Source organism: Ambystoma mexicanum, chromosome 12 (assembly GCF_040938575.1).
Source record: "Ambystoma mexicanum isolate Mex_15411 chromosome 12, UKY_AmexF1_1, whole genome shotgun sequence".
In the NCBI taxonomy this organism is placed as follows: domain Eukaryota; kingdom Metazoa; phylum Chordata; class Amphibia; order Caudata; family Ambystomatidae; genus Ambystoma; species Ambystoma mexicanum.
This window is the reverse complement of record NC_090936.1, coordinates 261,427,338-261,450,726: the sequence shown is the minus strand read 5'-3', so window position 1 is coordinate 261,450,726 and position 23,389 is coordinate 261,427,338. Positions and strand designations below refer to the sequence as shown.

General features: G+C 44.7%; 1 protein-coding gene across 2 annotated transcripts in view; it reads left to right on the top strand.

Moving 5' to 3' along the window:
* PLCZ1 (phospholipase C zeta 1) overlaps positions 1-23,389 on the top strand; it is a 1,796,998-nt gene that overhangs the window by 1,279,005 nt on the left and 494,604 nt on the right. The gene's annotated exons all lie outside the window — the stretch shown is intronic.

Below are 23,389 nucleotides of genomic sequence, written 5' to 3'. Positions count from 1 at the left end.
GTTTGAACGGATGGTATATCGCCACAGGTACTGCCATTCAACATCTGAAAGTTGCGTATCCTCATTTCGGTTATCCATGCCTGTGCTACTAAGTTTTGGTCTGAGTTTGATTCCTTAAGTAGATCGATATTTAGATCACCACACAGAAGTATCTTTGGCAAGTGTAATGATTCCATACGGAGATCTATTAGACCTGTTATCTGATCAATGAACTCCATTTTTCCTGCCCGTAGATGGTTCCAATACAAATTCAAGATTATGATCTTGTCCTGCGCCGAATCCTGTCCCCCAAAACTTTCGATGATAGTCTCCTGAATATATGGAGAATGATTGATGGAATTTATAACACGCCAACCAGATGCTCTTCTCAACATCTTTAAAAGGCCGGACATAGGGCGGCCAAACTTAGACTTTATGGCCGGATTCATTACAGACTCAAAGTCCAAGGTGACTGGTAACTCACTTAGCCATGTTTCTTGTAAACACACGATTTGGAGATTGTCTAACCAGAGTGTGTTAAACAAGTGTGAGAACCCTCGAGTGTTCCAGGAGGCTAAGGAACAAACCGTGGGAGCTACCGAGTCCTGGCATTATTGGCTATTTTTTGCATTTAAGGCCCCTGCTAGCCAATGCCATTCATGATTTCCAGATGCAGATGTTGAGGATTGATGAGACTCTTTAATGGTTTCGTCGGAAGGCTCCTTTCTTTTGATTGTGATTCTTATTTGTGCATTTAGGCCGTCAGATTTTACACTAACATCACTCGTTGGCAAATGAGGTATCCTTGACGGGCACTGTAATTGAATATGATTTTGATTTTGATTACTGGTGTGATCAAGTGAGACGACCCTTCTGAATTCGTTGTTGCCGTATCTTTTGAAGGCATAGGTGCTGTAACTACATTCGAAGGTACCTCCTTTACGTTATTGGAGGTTCCGTTGTAATTTGGTCGAGGTACATCAGACTCGTTCAATTCATAGACGTCAAAGCCTAGTGAAAACAATGCTACATTTTCTTCTAATATTGATGTAATTAGAAGATTCGAGGCAAAATGGAGCACCACCTTGTCATTAGTTCCTTCTGCTGGAAACTCCACGACTTTTATGTCGTTAGAGGAAATTGCACGTAAGCTTGGTACAAGGTGGAGTAGCTGAAGAACCATTCTTCGATTCAAGATCAAATTCTCGATTGGTTCAAGACTCTCAATTATCAGCTTATATGTAAAGCGTTTGTTCAGCGTTGATTTTGAAGCGTTTTCATTTAAGGTTTGAGGGCGTCTATCAAACACCAGCTCTTTCAGCTTTGTTCGATTGCTTTCCAGGACGTCAGCCTCCAAGCCTCCCATCTGCGTCCTATAGGGCTTGTTTTCCTTAACTATTTTGTTAGTTTGTCCTGACGTTAACAATGGCATCCCTGGTCTAACGACTAGAGCGTTAGCTATGCAATGTTTTCTCTTCTCGTCCATAGTCATGAACACAGGACTGACTACTGGCAGAGACAATGAGGTCGTGTTATCACATACTTCAATCAGTTCGCAATATCTTTCATGAGACTTGTGATTAGTCGCAGGGTTTTTACCAATGACCTCCACATTACATGGTTGCATTATTGCAGGATTATCCAAGACAACATTGGCCATCGATCGTCCAGGTTTTTCCTTACATTGAATCGGGGCCACAATTGGCAGAGATCCAGTGTGGAGGGGCAACTCAGAGCTTGTTGGTAAGTCGGTTTCTAACTCTACATGTTCTGGTTCATCATATGTTGACAGGTCCAGAAGTTCCGTCACGTCCTCCTCAGATGGCTTGGTACTCTTTGTTTGGGTCTGTTTGACCGAAATTGAGAGAGCACTTTTTTGTTGATTTTTGGCATGGATGTTAGATGAAGCAGGGGCAGTAGAGGTCTTAACCAGGTCAGTAGGAACTGCCTGTACCATTTTTATGTTACGCAGGAATTTTCGTGCTCCATTTGAAGCATTATTTTTCTTTGCCTTTTGGTTCTTCGGTTTCTTGCTGGTTGCAGCAATTTTTGATTTTGATGGCAAAGTCGCGGGTCTCTCCGTGGCATTAGGGCCGCCTGTGAAGATGGAAAAAACATTGGGTGGGCCCACAATGGAGGAAGTAATTGAAACTTCTGAAGTTGGTTCAGTTAGAAAACCAACACCTGAAGATGAAGCCATTTGGGGGTCATGACAAATTTTATTGGCCGCACATCTTGCCTATTCGAACGCTGTGTTAAAAGACAGGTCAACAACATTCGATACAAACGGAATAACCGACGAGCAAGGACCAGTCTTCGATGAAAGTTCTGCGACCTTGCATCCTGTGTCTAGGGGAGCTTCGAAGACCTTTGCAGTTGCCAGTACTGGGTCAGCTTCCACTGAAGTAATGTGCGTTGATGTTAACGACCGAGGACAGTGAGGTTCTTGGATGGATATAGCATCAATGGGAAGATGCCGTTGTTTTACTGACCTTTTATGTTCTTGTTCAGCTTGAGGTTTGCACTTCGCACTCGGTTGCTTACCATCGGAGTTGGGACACCCTTCAGACAACTGCCTGCCTGCGTTTTTAGTGTCATGTTTAAAAAGGGCAAGAGTCTCTCGGGCCACTTCTGCAAACAGTCTTTTGTCAGATGAGTCACTTTTCCTGCTATCGCTTAACAAGACAAACGCTGCATACAGTCTTTTAAAGCACTCGTGTTGTTCAACATAAGAGCGATCGCAAGTTTTTTCCAGTTGTATTAATTTGGAATTCATCATTGCTACAACGGTTGTTAGATCCTTGGTGGCCTCGTGTATATTCTCATAAAGTTTCATAAACGGGGCCAAAGAGATCGACGAGGAAGCCATAAGAAGGGCTTGTAGTTCCGTCGAAGATGATACAGCCGGTAAGACCTCGCTTGATGAATTTGCATGGAACTCAGAAGGTCTGGCAACATAGGGCTCCTTGTCGCGGCAAATTTTAGGAAACGGGCGTTCCATTAGAGAAGAGTCCATAGAATCGTTGTGTGAGGAGTGCTCATTGCAATCAGGTTCATCAATGACTCCATTAGTTTTCCAGTTAAGGGTGGCATGTCTTTTTTGGGAGGTCAGATGGATGTCAGATATCTCGTGCCTCGATTCACCCTTTGACGGGTGATCGATTGACTTTAGCCGTTTGTAACAAGATTCTGGCCATATGTCAGACGTTGCCCCCAACAACTGACTGTTGTTACGTTTTACGGCTGATTTTGCCTTAATTTCGGCAGGAAACCTCTGCTCTTTAGACAACTTGCTTGAACACGCTTTGTTCAGGAGCACTAGGTTCTGAAGAACATTGTTCACAACCCCGAGTGAGTCTCTTCTTGCAGTCATTAAATGGCTTGCCTCTGACTCACTCAGATTGCCATTCTTTGAGTTGTGGTCGCAATCATGCATATCTGAGTTTAAAATGCTTTGTTGGTAGCTAAGGTCATTCACGTTACCTTCATGCGAACCCACTGTTTCCAAGTTTGTGGTTACACACACAGGGGAACTTGCAGTGATCACTGCATCTGTATCCTTTGCAATGAGCCCCACGTCCTCACAGGGTAGGCTGGAGAGAGAACAATCCAATAACCGAGCAGCAGCGTTCCGTGCTCCAGCAAAGTTACGATCTTTAAGTTGATCGTCAACAGACTCAGAAGGGTGCTTACATCTAGGGGGAGCTGCACCCTCTTCTCTGCCACCATGAACTACCTCGCGTTGCAAGCCGCTCAAGGCCATGTAAGTTCAAAGTCACCCTCGCTCCGAGTCCCGCCCCCTCAGAGCCGTCACTCCCAGAAGCGCAGGTCAGACAAGCGCACCCCGCGTCAGACGCGGGACGAGAGCACCGCCGCCGCAAGACAACGCCCCAGAGACATCGGATTCACCGGACTCGGCGCCCGCCGCGGTCGCACACTCGGGGCCACCGACAGCCGGCACACAGAACTCGCCAACCGCGCCGCGCCGCACACCACGTGAGTTCCATCTTGTACGTGAATGGCTTCAGTCATATAACTTGCAGTTTCGAACACATTGTCACAGAGAGGGAGTGTATGGGAGGTATTAACCGCTGCAGATTCAGAGACCTGTGCATCCTGTGCATGAGAAAGAGCTTCATTGTACTCGACTGTCTCAGAAGTGCAAGTGTGATAACGACTTACTTTCTGAGGGCGCGGAGGGCACTGAACGACCGCAGGATCGTCTGTGACGGCCACACCATCTCGCCGCTTCTGAGCTCGTGTCCTCAGAACAGGGGACAGGGTCGACACCATTGATCACCGCTCACCACTCGCCAAACAGCAAAACAGCTTTGCTTCCACAGCCCTTTCCACCTCAGGGCTTCACGCCGCAAGGGTCACGGAGGCGGCCTTAAGAAGTCAGCTGGGTGGTCAGCTGACAGCCAAGTTGTTTAAAGGCACACGCACGTCTACCCTCTTCCACGGGCTTCTATGGCTTCTCTGGGTTTAAAACGAAGATAGATAGATGGAGAGTCTCAGCTCCCTTTCCTTTCCACTCGCCACAGCAAAACAGCTTTGCTTCCACAGCCCTTTCACCCAAATGTTTTTTAGAATTTTTTGATCATCGATGAAGAACAGAGACCGACAGTGGGGATCTGCTTCTGCCGTAGATCTTCATCCACCGTCGGATTGTCATCGAAAGTTTCGAGAAGACTAGGCATTGGGCCTACCTTGCACCTTTCAGCCATGATTTAAGAGAAGAAGGAAAGTCGAAACCTCTTCAAACTCTGCACAAAGTGTGGATAAAGAAACGTCTAGGCATCTTAAATTCTTATATTGCCTGCAGCCAAACCATGATAAGGAGGAATGTGAGGTGTGCTGTGGTTTCTTGAAGAAAAACAAAAAAGACCGCTCCAGCAGACTGTCAGCGTGGCTCAAGTCTAGCAAGGCCACTGACTCAGCCACATGGCAGAGTCAAGCCTCATCTAGGTCTAGAACTCCCTCTGGGAAGAGGATGAGATCCTGTGAGTTTTCCCCGCTCGCGGGGGTCCAAGAAAAGGTCAAGCACTGTGAAACTAGCACCGCTGGGTTCACCGCTGATGCAGGTCCCGAGTTGGGCAGAATGCGATCACCGTCTGCCTCCACAGTGAGCCTACCAATGGCAGGGGCCTCTTCGAAGAGAAAGTCCCTAACCCCATCCAGACTCTGTGTGTCAGTGGATAAAATGAGAAGGGAGAAGTCCAGAGAGGACTTGTCAAAGCTGGCTACGACCTTGGAGCATGCCAGATCAATGGAGTTAACGACAGCACCATCAACGAAAGCAGCGACAAGCACATCATCGACCAAGTCAACGATGTCCACGGTGACAGCGTTGAAGGATAGTGCGTCCACGAAGGATGTGTCGACCTCTCCACGGGTGTCCTTACCCCCGAGGCGAGATATGGCATGGAGGCATTGACGAACATGGCAGCCACCTGAGGGTCAGGAGAAGACCTATCGGCCCCACAAACCCAGCATCCCCAGAGAAGCAGAGATAGACGGTCACCCCAGTGGACCTTCCCCAATACGTGGACCAGTGGGCTGCTTCAGACAGGCCAGAGCAGCACTGACTAGGACGATGATCTACAGGGCAATGGCCATATGGATTACACAGGGTAACCTGCTCGCAAGAGGACGTGCATCAGTCAAGACCTTACACCACTGGCCCCCTTGAACACTAGACCTAGGAATGTGTCACTGGATATTCTAAGGACTCAGCACACACAGGTCCTACGGATTCAAGGGATATGCAAGAGCATCCGGGGCTAAGCTCCTCCCCCCCCCATGAAAGAGAAAGGCCAAAGGGGGCACTGGTCCTTGCCATCATCCTATTCCTCCTCCTCCACAACCACCACCTCGTCGAGAAAAGACCCCACCCAGAGTCCCAGCCCCGCACACGGACACTGCCACTGTAAGGAAGGCATGGCATCAAAGTAAGACAAACGCAAGTGATCACAGTTCAAGGGTGTTTATTAAACTGTACAAATGGTTGAGATAAACACCTAATCTAAACCTAAATCTAATGTGGGAGCAAGCTACGACCATCAAATATTAATAATACAGTCCTTGTGGAGTCTAGTCAACCAAAAAGGGCCTATACTAAAAAAAACGATTGCCAATCCTTACCGCTATGCTAATGTTCACATGAAAAGAAGTGTTCACAAAATGATAAGTCAGGATGTTGTGCCCGGGCTCTCCCTTCCTGAGGTTTTAACCATGGGACAAGGTGGGACCCTTGAGCACAACACACCCCTGGGCTTTTCCAGCACATGCTTACAGTTCCTTTCAACAATATCGGGGCCTTCTGTGGCCAAGTCTCTTTCATGTAAAGTCTCTTGATTCAGAGGGCCTGATGTACCGTAAACAACAAAATGAAAGTTCCATCTGTCACATTGGGAGATTACTCTTCACACTTGGATCCCTTGGTCAGGTTAATTTAAGCCTTTCATTCAATATATCATCAGCTTGTATCATTCAAGAGTCTCAATGTCTTTTAATCAATCATTCACTGGTGTATTACTGTTCACCCCAATTCGCAGGCATCTCTCCATCGGGTTCCTATTTGCCAACGTATCACAGTTCGCTAAGTTATAACACCATGCTGGATTCACTCCCCTTGGCTTTCGTCTGGCATTCCTCCATCGGGTTCACATAGCCATTCTAACACAGTTCACAATTGTATCATCTCATCTGAAAGCAGGGTTCCCTTCCCTTAGCTTTCCCTCGGCATCCCTCCGTCGGGTTCACACTTGCCTTAGTTTACAAATCCACAATTTCATTAGAAAGCAGAGTACCGATCCCTCCGCCGGGTTCATGTAACCATTCTAACACAGGTCAGCAACAAGTCATTCTTGAGCCCTTAGATTCTTCCCTTTTTCCTAAATCCGGCTCTCAGCCTCCAGTTAGGCTTTCCTTAAAGCTCCCAGCCAGACTTTGCAGAGTTCTATTAACACAGTTGACTTTGCTTCTTTGTGTCAAGGACCTTCGACTGTACGAGGGGTTTTGATTGACCCTCTTATGACCTCCTTGACACCTCACACTGGCCTCCCCTAAGGCTCCTGGGTTCTTGTAGTTTCAACAAAAAGGCTCCAGCCAGAGTCTTTCGAATGAATGGCCACGTGGCGCGGAACCACTCTGCATCTGGACCTTTACTTTGCTTTCTTTAAAGTTCAATACACACAAATTCTTTGTTCCATACGATGTTGCCGCTTGCAACCTTGGTCCCAGTACAGTTTGGTTTACTATCAGTTTTCTCCGACTCACCGGCTGTGCTGAACTTGTGGGAGTTTCTTGCCTCGGTAGTCAAGGACACCACCACGGCCGCAAGCACTTCTCCCTACCTTTGTTATTAGAGTGGGAGGGCCCTGTGTACCATTTACACCTGTCACACCACATGCCAGCCGTACATCCCGGTCTTATGATTCCCCTTTCAGATGCTTCATGGGTCTGGGCTTAAAAGAGCAAGGGCAATTCTTTTCTTGTCATTTCAGGTCTCGCCGTCTTTCTCCTCCTCTTGAACTGCCGTTCTGGAATAGCTGTCTCCTTGTGCGTTCAGCCTTGCTCAAAGTGTGCTCTCGTGCTCCGCCTTCTTTTATCCCTGTGGGGAAGGGAAAGGGCAGTCAGGTGTGTGTAATTATTGGCAATTGCCTGACTCTGCCTGACCCTTGTGTTGGGACACATCAGGTAAACGGCTCTGGTGTTAATCCGTTGTTTGTCACGGTGTAAGAAAGGGTTCATGTTGGAAAGGGGGGGGGTAAGGTTTCTAGATATCCTACAGGGTGGGATGGGGAAAAAGTGTTACTAGGAAGGGGGTGGTCGGTCAACCTGGAAAGGTGAGATTTGTAGGGTTTGTGAAGTGAATAGGGTTTTGTCAAAACAGACTGGGATTTTGGGAAATACAAATCAGAGGGACGTGGAGAAGAATTACTCTGAGTATTCAGGTAGGACACAGGAAAACAAGGACTCTGGGACATGTAGTTTCCGAGTGCCACATTGTTTGGGTTCCTAGGAGATTTGCCATATACGGGTGGGTCATTGGTTTTGGGCAAGGGAGATTCATTGGTTGGAAGGGAGGCAGATGTGGCCCAGCCTACAAAAGCCTCAGGGACTACTTTCCTTACAAGGTAAAATATAAAAAAACCAACCAAAGGGCTGTCTTATTCTTTTTTGCAAAGAAATGAAACCTTTGTCTCTTCCCTGTTATAAATGAACCTGTGGGCAAAAAAGATAATAAGTATTGCCTTCCACATTCTTTCAGACAGGTGAAATGTCTTGAGATGTCAGGGAAAGAAATTGGATTCCCATTCTCTGTTGCATGGGCTGGAAGGCTTGTGTCATGTTTTCCATAGCCCTAACCCCATTTATAGAAAAGGGGCTTGTTCGGGTTTGCCTCTTGACTCTAAGATTTCTGAGTCATCTCGGAGAGAGTTGTTTGTTCGCTCTTTCTCAAATACTGTAGGTAGAGCATGGACATTTCTATTTGGTCTCTCTTCATATAAGTGGGTTCCCTGATTTGTTTCAATTTAGCCACATCCCACAGGTGACACCATATGTAAGGAAGGCATGGCATAAAAGGAAGACAGACACAAGTGATCACATTTCAAGGGTATTTATTAAACTAAAGAATGGGTGAGAAAAATGCCCAATCTAAACCTAAATCTAACATGGGAGCAAGCTATTAGTACCAAATGATAATAATACAGTCCTTGTGGAGGCTAGTCAAACAAAAAGTGCCTCTACTGAAAAACCTATTGCCATTCCTTACTGCTATGCTACAAAATAGTGTGGGATAATGTTCACAAGAAAAGAAAGAAGTTTTTCCCAAATGATAAGCCAGGATGTTGTTGCCAGGGTCTCCCTTCCCCATGTTTTAACCATGGGACAAGGCGGGACTCTGAGCACAGCACACTCCTGGGCTTTTCCGGTAGAAGCTTCCAGTTCATTTCAACAATATCAGGGTCTTCTGTGGCCAAGTCCCTTTCATGCAAAGTCTCTTGCTTCATAGTGCCTGATGTACCATAAACAGCAAAACAAATGTTCCTTCTGTTAATCTTCACGTCGGGCGGTTACTCTTCACCCTTGGATCCCCCTCGACTGGGCTCTGATCATTTTCTCAGTGTCAGCCTCCCTCAGTCAGGTTAACTACGGCCTATGTTGCCATGCCTTCCTCAAATATGGTGTCAGTAGTGGGATGTGACTTAATTGAAACAGATTGGGGTACCGTACAGTTTTCATAGTTCTAGAGCTTCTAACCCCTCTGTTGCCATGAAAGAATCAATAGGTTTCGATATCTGTAGCAGTAGGGAAGCTGTCTTCCCCCCTGGGAAAAGAGGGATTATTTCTACAGATTTGGTTCTGAAACCCCCTCCAGGGTGTTTCATAATATTGGCCCCAAAATCTGGCCCAGCGTGGATGTATAGACGTTTTAGCAGGTGTAATTGATCCAGACTTCCGAGGAGACGTAAAGCTTCTCTTACAGAATCATGGTGAAATCCCATTTGAAGTACATCGAGGGGATCAAATTGCTCAAGGGATTTTGGAAAGGGCTCTGTTCCCTCAGTTTAAAGAAAGAGAACCAGACAAAACAGAGAGAGTTACATTAGGCTTTGGAGAAGCTGATAAACCTTTTAACATCAAAGAAAGGAAGTGAGAAGAGCCTACCATCTATCCTGACCTAGTCTTCGCCCAGAAAAATGATCCAGCTCTCACAGAAGCTTTTCTACAAGCTATTCCGGGAAAGTGAAGGTACAGCGAAGGGGAGCCCCTTTAGATTCTTAAAGCAGGGCTTGTTATATGGAAGGGAGATATTTACAGAAGGATTAATAAAGACTCTGTTGGTAATCCCCAAGACGCACCGAAAGGTGGTATTGGAGATTGTGCATTCCCACCTTACCGGGGGCCCTTGGGGCAATCCAAGACGCAGGCGCACATCAGTGGGAAGTTTTACTAGCCAGTTATCCACGCCGATATAGAGAACTTTTATCCAGACATGTGAAATGTGTCAAAAAAAACAGTATGTATATCCTATTACCTGCCCCTCTGAATCCTTTATCAATCATAGAAGCCCCTCCCTGTTTCAAGAATCAGAATGGACATCATTGGACCTCTAGAAACATCCAGACTAGGCAACAAATATCTCCTTGTGATTGTTGACTATTCCATCAGATACCCTGAAGCATTCCCAATTCAAAATAATACCACACAGCAAATACTTAAGCACCACCCACTGTATTTTCCCAAGGAATTACTAACCGACCAAGGTTCCAAATTTATGAGCAAGCTTATGGCAGAGGTGAAAGAGCTACTCCACGTTACCACCTTACGAACTTCTGTTTACCACCTCCAAGCTGATGGCTTGCTAGAAAGATTCAATAAAACTCTGAATTTAATCCTATAAAAATTGGTAGTAAAGGACGGGAAAGACTGGGTCCGAATGATCCCTTGGGCACTATTTGCAGTGAGGAAAGCCCCCCATGCCTCTACCAGATAATCTCCTTTTGAACTAATTTATGGCAGAGAGCCTAGAGACGTCCTGGACATGCTCCGGGAAACATGGCAAGATCGAGAAGCGGCACCCATTCCCATATCACAAATCGCTACTCGAATGCGAGAACATATGAGACTTGTGCGATATTTAGTCTGCACTCAGATGGAAAAAGCCAGAGCCAACAAAAATCCACTTGCGACAAGAAGGTGAGTTTAAGATCATTCTCCATAGGACAGAAAGTATTGGTCCTATTACCCACCTCATAAGACAAGCTTGTCCCTAAGTGGCATGGGCCTGATTAAATATTAGAACAAATGGGAACCTGTACTTATAAAGTAGCGCAACCAGATAGAAAACAGAAGGCCCATTCATATCACGTAAATCTCTTAAAAGAGTGGAAAGAGCGCCTGTCAGCCACCCATGCCAAATTACTATCCTGTTTGGTTGCAGAAGAAATAGACAGCTTTGAGTTAATTCCCCCAGAGCTATATATTCAACAAGAAGATCTAAAAGATGTAATCACATCATTTCCCAATGTATTTTCAGAAAATCCGGAAGAATAAAAGACACCTACCACTATATTAGAACACCCAAGGGAAAAGTGGTTCATTTAAAACAGTATAGACTCCCTGAAACCAGTAAACAGATAGTGGTTGAGGAAGTGAGCAAAATATTGCAAGCTAATATTATCGAGCTTTCTTGAAGCCCATGGTCCTGCCCTATCGTATTGGTCATTAAATCTGACCGTTCCTCGAGGTTTTGCATAGATTTCCGTCAAGTTAATGCCATTTCCTACTTTGATGCCTATCGCATGCCACGCATCGATGATCCCATTGATAAACTCGGAACAGTCACTTATCTATCCACCCTAGACTTAAGAAAACGATACTGGCATGCCCCAGTATATGGCCCAGATAAGGAAAAGACTGCGTTTCAACGCCCCTATGAATGTTTCAATTCAAAGTCCTTCCTTTCAGTTTACACAGTTCCATCTTCATACTATTATGAGAGTTCTCAGAGAGGCCGGCCTAACAGCTAACCCTTCTAAATGCAAACTAGGACAATCAGCCGTGAAATACCTCAGCTTCTTTGTAGGGAATGGGAATTTACAGCCTATACAGGAGAAAGTGAAAGCCGTCCTAGATACACCCACACCGAAAACTAAGAGAGATCTTAGAGCCTTTCTAGGGTTAATAGGTTACTACTGTAGGTTTATCCCAAACTTTTCGGACAAAACAGCTAGGCTGACCGATAAACTAAAGAACACTGAACCCCAGAAACTTCATTGGACTGACGAGGATGATATGTTATAACACCTTAAAGCAAACTCTGTGCCAGATCCCAATCCTAAAAGGTAGTAGATTTCTCTAAAGATTTCATACTGCAAACGGACGCCTCCCTTACAGGGCTAGGAACAGTCCTATCTCAAGTTTGTGACAGATTAGAACATCCCATCTTGTTTACAAGCCGCAAGACTTTCTCACGTCAAACAATTACTCTGTGCTGGAATTAGAGGCCCTGGCCATCAAGTGGGCCATTATCCACCTTAGATACTACCTCTTAGGAAGGAAGTTCACACTCGTCACAGACCATTCTCCCCTAGTTTGGATTAGCCAACGAAAGGACTCCAACCTTTGTGTCATGCGATGGTTCCTAGACCTTCAATCCTACTGTTTCACTGTGGAACACTGGAAAGGTAAAGACCAGGGGAATGTAGATTTCCTTTCCCGTTCCCCCGTGAAACCGATGCGGCTACACCGCATGGAGGAGGGGTATGTGAGAAACCTGAAGGTGTCTCACTCACTATTCCCCAGAGAGCTGTCATCCAGGTGGCCAGGACACGGCCATTGTTATTGGATCCAGTTCCTGGGGGTGGACCAGGGCAGGAGGATCACCTGGATTGGGGGTCTTTGGGGCGTGGAAGTGGGACACTGACGGGTGAGACATGATATTCCCTTCCTTATGACACCTTTTCCCCATCCTACCCCGTAGGACACTTAAAAACTCTGCCCCCCCCCCTTTTCCAACACAAACACTTTCTTACACCATGACAGACAACGGACTAACACCAGAGCCGTTTACCTGATGTGTCCCAACACAAGGGTCAGGCAGAGTCGGGCAATTGCCGATAATTACAGACACCTGACTGCCCTTTCCCTTCCCCATCGGGATAAAAGATGGAGCACGAGAGCACACTTTGAGCAAGGTCAAACGCACAAGACCGGTATTCCAGAATGGCAGTTCAAGAGGAGGGTTTTGCTTGACCCTCAAATGACCACCTTGACACATCATGCCGGCCTCCCCTAAGGCCCCTGGGTTCTTGTTGTTTGAACAAAAAGGCTCCAGCCAGAGTCCTTTGAATTAATGCCCACGTTGCATGGACCACTCTGCATTTGGATCTTTACTTTGCTTTCTTTAAAGTTCAATACACACAAGTTCTTTGTTCCATACAATGTTGCCGCTTGAAACTTTGGGCCCAGCACAGTTTGATTTACTATCAGTTCTCTCTGACTCACCGGCTTTGCTGAACTTGTTGAGTTTCTTGCCTCGGGAGTCAGGACGGCATCACGGCAGCAAGCGCTTTTCCCACCTTTGTTATCAGAGCGGGAGGGCCCCGTACACTACTGACACCTGTCAGACCATATGCCAGCTGTACTTCCCAGTCTTATGATTCCCTTTTTGGATGCTTCACGGGTCTGGGTTGAAAAGGGCAAGGGCAATTCCCTTCTTGTCGTCCCTGCATGTCTCACTGCCTTTCTCATACCTTTAAACTGCCGTTGTGGAATCGCTTCTTCCTCGTGCGGTCGGCCTTGCTCAGAGTGTGCTCTCATGCTCTGCCTTTTATAGCTGTAGGGAAGGGAAAGGGCAGTCAGGTGTGTGTAATAATATGCAATTGCCTGACTCTGCCCGACCCTTGTGTTGAGAAATGTCAGGTAAACGGTTCTGGTGTTAGTCCGTTGTCTGTCACGGTGTAAGAAAGTGTTCATGTTGGAAAAGGGGGGTAGAGTTTCTAAGTATCCTACAGGGTAGGATGGGGAAAAGGTGTTGTAAGGAAGGGAATGCCGTGTCTCACAATTTGGTGTTCCACTTCCACTCCCCAAAGACCCCTCCTCCAGGTGATCCTGCCCACTGGTCTATCCCCAGGAACTGGATCCAATATCGTGGGCGTTAATTTGTTAATTAGACTAGACTGTGCTGAGCCCAAGTTTGAAAGCGGCAACATTGTGTGAACAAAGAACTTGTGTGCATTGAACTTGTAAGAGAACCCAGTTTGGTGCCTGAGAAAGAATGGTCCAGCGCCATGTGGGCGCTCATTCGAGGTACTCTGGCTGGTGCTGTTTGAAAAGTAGCAAGAGGCCTTAGGCGAGGCTGGCGTAAAGTGTGAAAGTGGTCATACGAAGGTCAAGGAAGACCCCTTGTAGAGTCGAAGTCTTTGACACGTTGAGGAAGCAAAGTGAACAGTGCTACTGGGGCAAATGTGACTCCAACTGAGGGATGCCTACGAATTAGTATAACCGGTAACACATCCGAGAACATTATGATGAATGAAATATGTAAAGCCCCTAGGGGCTGGGTCAAAAACATCACAGGTTGTCCCCACAGGGAAATGGTCTGTAGGTTATGCAGCATGAAAATGTACTGCAGTCTTACGGCAAAGAAAATAAATGATACAGAAAAGGGATCACTGCTGTCTGGATGTTCTAGTCACTGTCTCAGGTAGTGTCCCAGCTATTTATTCAACTCAATATCACATGCATGTTAACTACAATCATGCATTTGGATTAACCATTCTTGCCATTTTAGCAGATTCATTAACCATAGCACCTGATGATAGAAAAATAAATTCAGTTTATTGCAAAAACTGTCATTTTCTTACAAACTCAGATTTGCATATACTTCATAAAAAACCCTCAATTATACAAAATTCAACAATAATTATTGATATCAGCAAACAAAGAAAAATATATAACGAAGAAAAAACAAGGGAGGTAGCAATCCACATGCTTCCCACTGTCTTCTACAAGTCTCTTCGTACTGAAGCAAAACATCAAATTCTATCAAGGTTATAGTTCATTTCAGAACAATGTCTCATTGGTATTGTGACTCTACTTCAATAAAAGAGCCAGGATGGTCCCACAGCACTGTTAATGTACAATTGTTTTGAGGAGCTAATCATTTCATGCGCGGCAATATCACACAGTTCTTACAACTCTAATAATGGTCTATGTGTCCAGCCTATCTGGATGTATACAGGCATATCACTCACACCTGGCTGGAAAATCAAGATGGAGTGGTGGACTACATTTCCGCGTGTAGAGTAAAGTGACCGCTTTCCTCAGGACCAGAAAAGTCAGAAATGTAGCAAGACCCCTAAGACCAAAAGAAAAAATCAAAAAAGAAATGTATCACAATAAAAAACTTTGTGTGATGGATATATCTAGATCTCCAACTAATTTCCTTCACCCTCTGTGCAATTGAAAAAGAGTGTGGGGGAGAATAGAAGTAGACTAAAGTAATAGAAAAAAAGGAAAGCGAAAAGCTCGCATCTTTGATGTTAATGAGGACTGTATAGGGAGAGGATCTCTTAATTCTCAGGTGTTGCCATATAATTAATTAATCTAGGCAGAGGATAAAACTATGTCTAACATCATCGATAAATAGGCAATGGCCAAAGTATGTCAATACAGGTCTCTGGGAGGACACATATGTGTTGTCAGAACCAGTCTTATGCCAGCCTGTCCTTGTCAGAGAGCAATGGTGAAAAAACAACCTTGGGGATGATTCTTAGGGCCAAACTAGTAAGTGATGGAAAGATATAACAATATAAATATAAGTGCATGGATGGAACCACTAACACTATGTTATTCAGGGCTATAAATTGCGAAAGCGAGAGAGCTCCTCCTTGTCCTCATTTGCAGTGGTGACAGCCTGTAGTCACCTCGCACCACTTCAACCAATCGCGGTGACCCAAGAGGTGCTAGCGTGGACCGGGGACATAGCAATGCATGCAAGCAGGAGAGCCCCATAGGTAATAGAACCAAAGTTGCACCCTTATATGTGTGTTCTGTAGATCATAACTTACTAACCTGCGTTTGTAAAGGTAAAAAAAATAGATCTTCACCGTTGCGGGCCACTGTAAGGGTAGATGGAGTTCATATAGGGTCCATCAGATAAAGCAGAAATGGGCAGCAGCTGGAATATATTAGATCATGTGCACCGCCAAAAAATGTGTCTCAGTAAAACCACTAACAGTAAACAGCTAAAATGAAGTAAAAACAAAGGCACATGCTTTAGATGCGGAAATGCGCTATGAATTCAAAAACACTATAGCATGCACAAATACAACATCTTTTGTTTGTTGCAATGTGTTGTTTAATTCTTCCAAATGTAGTCCATTTGCAAGTACAATTACGCAAGCCGGGTACAGACTATGCAAAGCAAACCCAGAAAAAAACATGAGTGTTGATAATAATTCTCTTAAATAACATTTATCAGCAGGGACATAGTCCGATTTCTCCTTGTCAGGCTCCATCACTAAAACAACTTGGTATTTGCCTGTGATATGACATCATTGGGTACAGGTGGGCCACTTGACTTTTCTATCAATTGGGCTATTCTATCTCCTACATGGATAGGCAAAATCTGATCTCTGCTGTTCATTAAAATGACTGATTTTTCCTTGATAGACAGCATCTATCACTCCTCCCAGTACTTAGATGCCCTTCAATGCAAATCCAGTACTGAGGCAATCAATCCCACGTGTTCTGAGGGAGTTTGTACTTCAATCCCACTCTCAATGACTATTATGCCTCTGGTTGCTATTGTGATTTCTCTATGAACATGTAAATTGACTCCTGCAGATTCTGGAGTTGCTCAGTATGGGGCTAGGGCACCTGGTATGATTTCCCAATACATTAGGGTTCCTGTAGCTGAATTATGTTGCATCTGCGCAGAGGTGTTAACAAGTGCATCAAAGGTGTTTCGTTCTATGCTAAGGGTCTATTATTAAGTACTTTCACATCATCAAATACACAGTCACGCCAACCTACCTAACTGTAATTTCCTGAAAAGGTATCCACAATGGTACATGCATGCTGGCAACTTTTACTGATTGGCATAGGACCGATGTAATCGATCTGCCGGATTTGACCTGGTAACTTGCCTCTCCGCAAAGTGCCCTGCACACTAGGAGGGATAGGTCTATGCTGTCGACACACAGGATATTTCAAAATTATTGTTTTCACTACCTCTAAAGGGATATTAATCCCCTGAGCTTGTGCCTACCTGCAAGTACTTTTTCTCTCACGTGTCCACATTTCTGATGAGCCCACTTGGCCAGACTGTGCAAATCGCCCTCCTGAACTTCTGCATCCACATGTGAAATCTTGGTGTGTTCCTCTGAAACAGAATTAAACTAACGTTCTAATGAGTCAGTAGTACAATATGCATCCCCATTATACACAGTTACTTCACTTTGGGATACCGTTTCCCAGATATCCTGCCACAGTTCTTTTCCCCACAATTCTTTTGAATGGATTTTCTACCCATTCTTTTGCCATGTTGGCAGCTGCATAGCTGGCCCCTTGACCACTAACAATGAATCTGTGTACAAATGACACTGACCAGGTGTTTCATGTTTCAAAGCATCCTAGGAGGATAGCTCAACGGCAACATGTTCGCCTTGGAAGCAAGACGACATGAAGCAACACAGGTTCGATCCCCGGTCTGCGCTTAGAAACCTCTGGGTATTTAAGCGCGTTATAAATACGCAAACTAAGACAAAAAAAGCAATTACGCATCTAAAAAACAATTCCTGTAACAGCGCTTCGATGCCCGTGGGCTTTGTGAGCGCTTTAAAAATGCAATTAAAAAAAAGCTTGATATACTTCGTAGAGTTCTGCAAAATGGCTGCTCTTCCCTTTCCTTGACGTTGTCAAGACTTTTGTGTCTTTGGATTATATGACACTGCTTTCCAGTAATGCTCAGTTCCTACATAGCGAGCATAGCCATCAGTAAACCAGGTTTGCTCTGTCTCCTCCGTTGACAGATCTCTATAAGGTCTCTTCGTATGGTATGTAATCTACGGATGGTATGTTTTCCACTACTTGCTCATGTAACTTTGCAACCCCACCCATTCCTGATTTAGCTCTGTCTTAAATGTACCATTCCATTTGATTATACTGGCTTCTTGGGCGTGACCTATCCTGTGTGTTTTAGGAGAGCACAACACCCACTGCATAATTGGGATTTCGGGTCTAATCAGTACTTCATGACCCACTGTAAATTGTTCTGTATCAATAAAAGCCCAATAGCATGCTAGCAAATGCTTTTTCAAATGAAGTGTATCAGTCACCTGCCTCAGGTAATTTGCAACTCCAAAATCCCAAAGAAACCTGCTTATTGTCTTGCTTCTGCCAGAGACTCCAGTTAGCATAAATGTCTTGTACAGATACATTTAGCTCCACTTCTCCTAACTTCAAAGGCCACAAATCAAGCACACGCTGCACTGTGTCCTTTGACAAATCAAATGCTCTGTGCTCTTCGCCCCACTTGAATTCATATTTTTTTCATGTTATAAAGTGGGGCCATGATTTGGCCTACATGTGGAATATGCTGTCTCCAGAATTTAAACAGCCCTATGAATTGCTGAGCTCGTTTCTTGTTCACTGGAGTAGTACATTCAATGATCCTATGTCTGGTGCTCAGCACTATCTCTTGGTGCCCGTTGTGCCATTGAATTCCAAAAATATCCGTCTCAGCTGGTACTTGAATCTTGTTAGGGTTAATCTCCCAGCCTTTCTTTTTCACCCCATCAATGATTGCTTCCAATTGATTTTGCACACTGCGCTCATCCTTGCTTTGAATCAGAACATCATCAATGTAATGTGAGATTTGTATGTCAGGCTTACATGGTACTTTGTTTACATGTTCTGCCACCAGCTGGTGACAGAGGGTTGGGCTGTGCAAATACCCCATAGGCAATCTTGTGAAGGTGTACTGACGCTCACCCCAAGACAATGAAATCTGAACCTGGCACTCTTGGGCAATTGGTGCCGTGAAAAAAGCATTTGCCAAATCTAACAGAGCCTACCAAGTTCGCTCAAACCGCTGCATGTTCTTAATCAAAGTAACAGTATCTGGCATTGCAGGAACTAAAGGGGGAGTTTGTTTATTTAACTCTCTATAGTCCACAGTCATTCTCCAGCATCCATCCCCTTTTTCACAGGCCAGAAAGGATTTTCCAGGGAATGCAGTATTGCTTCATTATCACACTCTTTGTGGCCAATGGCACGTGCACCAGAGGGATTTTCAATTTGCCTACAATCACTGGTGTACAAGTCAAAGCATTCACACCAAACTGATACAATAATGTATTCAGGTATATGGACAATCAATACTTGATATTTCTGTTTTTTCAAATTACCTATCCTCATTTCCACTCCTTTTTGTACTGTAGGTTTCTCTTTTCCACCCAGCCCAGTAATAGTAAAATGTCGACCTTTAAAGCTTGAAGGATTTCCATGAGGGCATCCAAAAGGGCGAGTAATAACAAAAGGGAAGCACTCCTTGAAAAAAAGAAAAACAAACCAAGAATTGTTTGTGTCAGCACTTTTACAGACATGAGACTGAAAATCACAAATATGATCCATAAACACTGGAAAATCTTCAATACTACTAAGAACCTCCATTGAAACTCCGGTGTTTGCATACAAAAAAGCACCTCCATTGGCAACAAAGTGAGTTGGAGTAAACTCAGACCCAATTTCAACAATGGTGAAAGAAGTACCACACTGCGGGAGATGGAAAAACCTATATGACACTACCCATGGGGCACATGTGGGGTATGCAAAATGAGAACGAAAAGTAATGAAGTGGACATTGCACTGACAAAAACTGGGTCCAGAGGACACTATCCAATTGTAATACAGATCATGTGATCTATTTGATCAAATACCCATGTGGACTGCCCTACGTGGGGAAAACCAACAGGAAAGTAAACACCAGAATAATGAAGCATCGGAGCTGTCTGAAGAATAAAATCGAAAAGGCACCCATGGTAAAGCACTTCATGGAAAAGAACCATGGATATGAAGACTTCAAGTGGACAGTCTTTCAAGTCATCCAGGGGGATAACTCAGCATACATGGAAAACCTACTCTTTAAAAAAAGAGCAAGAAATTATCTACATCTTTGGCAGTTATACCAGAGGACTAAACAAGGCCATCGAATGGCACAAAATAAAAGGCTGAGCCCTAGGAAGGCATTAACAGGAGCCATTTAGAGACCTGTGCTTACCCTGCCCTTCCTGTGCTTACCCTGCCCTCCTCGCAACCCGGATCGCAGGACCACCCAGGATACCACCGGCTCAACTCTCGGAGCGATGCACCAACCACAGAACATACCCAGGAATTCACAAATTCCAGGATGACCCCCCACTGTCCACACCACCCCAGCACATCAACTGAGGCGCCCCACATGTCCATGTGACGTGACTCTACTGACAACAAACAAATCTGCCAAAACTAAGAGACCATCTTCAGTTATAACACTTTGCCCAATGGGCAAATGGAAGCACAGAGGTGGCATCAAGAAGGGTTTGGACACTCCAAAATAGCGCCCCTTGTGGTAGCCCAACTATGAACAGGTAAAAAGGACACTACAGGTCCCCATATACAAATGGTTCGCTAGCAACTGATGCTTGGAGCGAGCAATGGCGATGAGTGAAATGCTGCAGCAGCCGTGTCTGCAGCCTTTACTAGGTGCCTGGAGCCCAGATCAGAGATTCGATGCTTGGAAAGACGCACGAGAATTCCAAATCCATAACAAGTGGAGCTGGCATTAGAAATTATGTGACCAATGGGATATAAATCAAACCGTGATAATCCGCAGTACTTAGAACTACCGCTGGCACCGGGACAACGCAGATTGACACTACCACTTTGTCATCTCCACAGACCAATGTGCACATTGAGGCGCAGAAGTTAACCACATAGCAGCACCTTAGAAGGACCTGATTGCAGAGGCAACATAGCCACACACGCCAGCAACTCCACAAGGTAGGACCTAATTCTGCATTTAGCAGACAAACCATACCTGTTGACATATGGATGTTCCATTTACCTAGCACATGACACGTATCCACCCTCTGCACCTTATTTGCAGGATCACCTTCTTGTCCATTTTGAAGATAAAGATAGACACATTTAGAGGAGCCAGCAGCCCATACCCTACTACCAGGCTCCTCCGAAGCTGTGATATTCACTTGTGGAAGATTACCAACGATAAAGAGACTAGGTGGGTAAGTTCCCTAACAACTGGAAACCTTGAATAAGGTTTTTGTAGTAGTACTGTCTTGTTAAGCCTTGCCGGCTTATTTCTATGCTTTTTTCCTAAATAGGCACTGGAAAGGACACCCTTGAGTCCTGGCAACCACTAATTAGAGTGATGACCACCCTCACAAAACCTTTGTAACCCACCGCTGCCTACAAAGGTTGAAGGCTCAATTGTTCAGCTAGAATAATAGAATAGCAATAATAGCCTACATTATTGATGTCTGTTTTGTACCTGACAGGTCAAGAATACTTGCTAGAAAAACTATGTATGAACCTTTGCAAACACCACAGCGAACAACGCTTTACCACACCTCTGGGTGATAAACTCCTCATGAATGTTCTGCATTAATGTACTCAATGAACTGAAACATGTTGAGACTATAATCTGTGATTGACTTCACAGTGTTAAGAGATTAAGATGAGCAACAAGCTAACGCAAGACTTCCGGTTCTGATATATATTTGTTGATCCAGAAGGCAATCCTGTTAAAGACTTAATTTACCTTAATGTACATTGTGCATTCCAGCGCACTCTTGTGGAATTTGTAACGATAGGACTATGTCATAGTTTTAAATGATGAAATTGTTGAAATTTTAGATTTTTTGATTACTGTATGTATTATTGTATTTACGATTAAATTGGTTTTTTTTTAAAACACTGAAAGATTTATCGGTACAATCTTTTCAGTGCCTTGATCTGTCATACCAGTCTCTATCTCATTAGTGTTAACCATTCATTATACCCATCTAGAGAAAGATGCCGCACTCAGATATTTGCTCTACGAGTGCACCCGAGGGTTCCTCCATTATCTCCCATTCCAAAATATCTTAACATTAACATGAAGTTGTCGCTCAACTTTTATGTGAGCTGACACTCCTGGGACTTGGCCATAGTCCTATTCAAACTTACAATGAATGTACCCAGACTCAGCCTCCAGCATTCCACTCACTGTTTTTCTCAACTCAGCACATGTTGGTTGGTATCGGGAAGGGATCCCCATGGAGCCTTCTTCCTGCTCCTCCTCAGGAGGCACTGAAGGTGAAGTGTCACTTTTCCGCTTGGACACACTTGTCTCTTGACTTGTTTATAGTGCTCTTTCTCAGCAAGCCCTCTCTTTTTGTATAACTCATACATCTCCCTGGTTTCAATTTCATCAATCTTTTCCCGTGGCACACCATCCTTCAACAATGCCAAAAACATGTATTTTCTTGACAACCAGGAAGCTCTGCTATCTTGTCTCCTGCCCTCTGTTCTCCTCTCACTGTTCCTCCCTCTCTCCCTCTCTCCCCCTCTCCCTCTCTCTCTCCCCACTTTTGTCCCATTCACCCAGATCTGACAATTGCTGTATAGCATCCACCACTTCATAATTTGACTGCAAAGTCATAATGATACTTTTATATGCAGGTGGGGCAGTTCTAATAACCATATTTCTGGTTGACACTGAGAATGGCACCACCCCCATATGTACTGGTTCATTCAAATGAACTACCACCTTCATAGCATATGCTGTTTTTTTTCTGCTTGCTTTAAAGTATACCACTTTTTCTCCTCAGTGGGCCAATCCGTTGTAATAGGGTACTTGCGATTACACCCCTGAGCTGCTAGGTGCAACAAAGACACCTGAAAGGCCTGTCCATTCACATCGGATGGATTTCAAGCCGTAACACCTCCTGTATATTAGTATCCGTGGAGAGGGGCAAAAAGCATGGGGAATCAATGGAATCAACTAACAGACCCCCTACACTGCCATCTTACATGCACACCATCCAGGTCAGCAAGGAATCACCTGACCTCTTCTGCCTAAATGGAGAAATAACCTCACCCACCTCCTGCTGTGTGTAATCTTCCAGTGTGGTCAAATCTACCACACCACCACCCGGATTGTGTGGGTGCCGACCCACCCCCTATGTCTAGTCACTGGGTTAGCAGTAACCATCTTCCCATCCTGTTTCAGTGTAGATTCTGTCTTCACTTCAGGGCTAGAATCTGAATCACTGGAACACCATATGTCACAGTCCCATACATCTGGATTCCAATTGGCATCAGCAGTGTAAATTAGCACTGCCACTTTGTCAACACGGGCCCTTCATTTCCTGTATTTAAACCTGCCATCTCTAACAGTAGCTCTCTCTGCCACTTCTTGATACCTAGCGGCCCTGCCATGTCAGATTTTCAATTGCAATTGCTGCATCAAAGAAATGTGTCTCTATGCTGCTAACTCTTTCTCCAAACGCAACACATCTGTCTGTAATTGTATACATTTCTGATGTATACTATGGTAAGCATGAGGAATTACCCAGCCTCGCCTTCTCAGTGCTACAGACTCATTCCCCTTTTGCACTGGGACCTTAAGTAAGAACAAGACACAATTTCAGCGGACTCTGCGCTGTTCAAAGATTCATCCCACTGCTCATTTAATCCAGCAGCACGTGCAAATTCTTTAGCCAAACCAGGAATGGTAACATCACAAGAATCTCTGCCAGTGGAATACATGTTATCTTGCTTTTTAAAAAAGGAATGCATAATTACAGCAGCCTACAATGATCTACGTTCAATTAATAATTCACTGCAA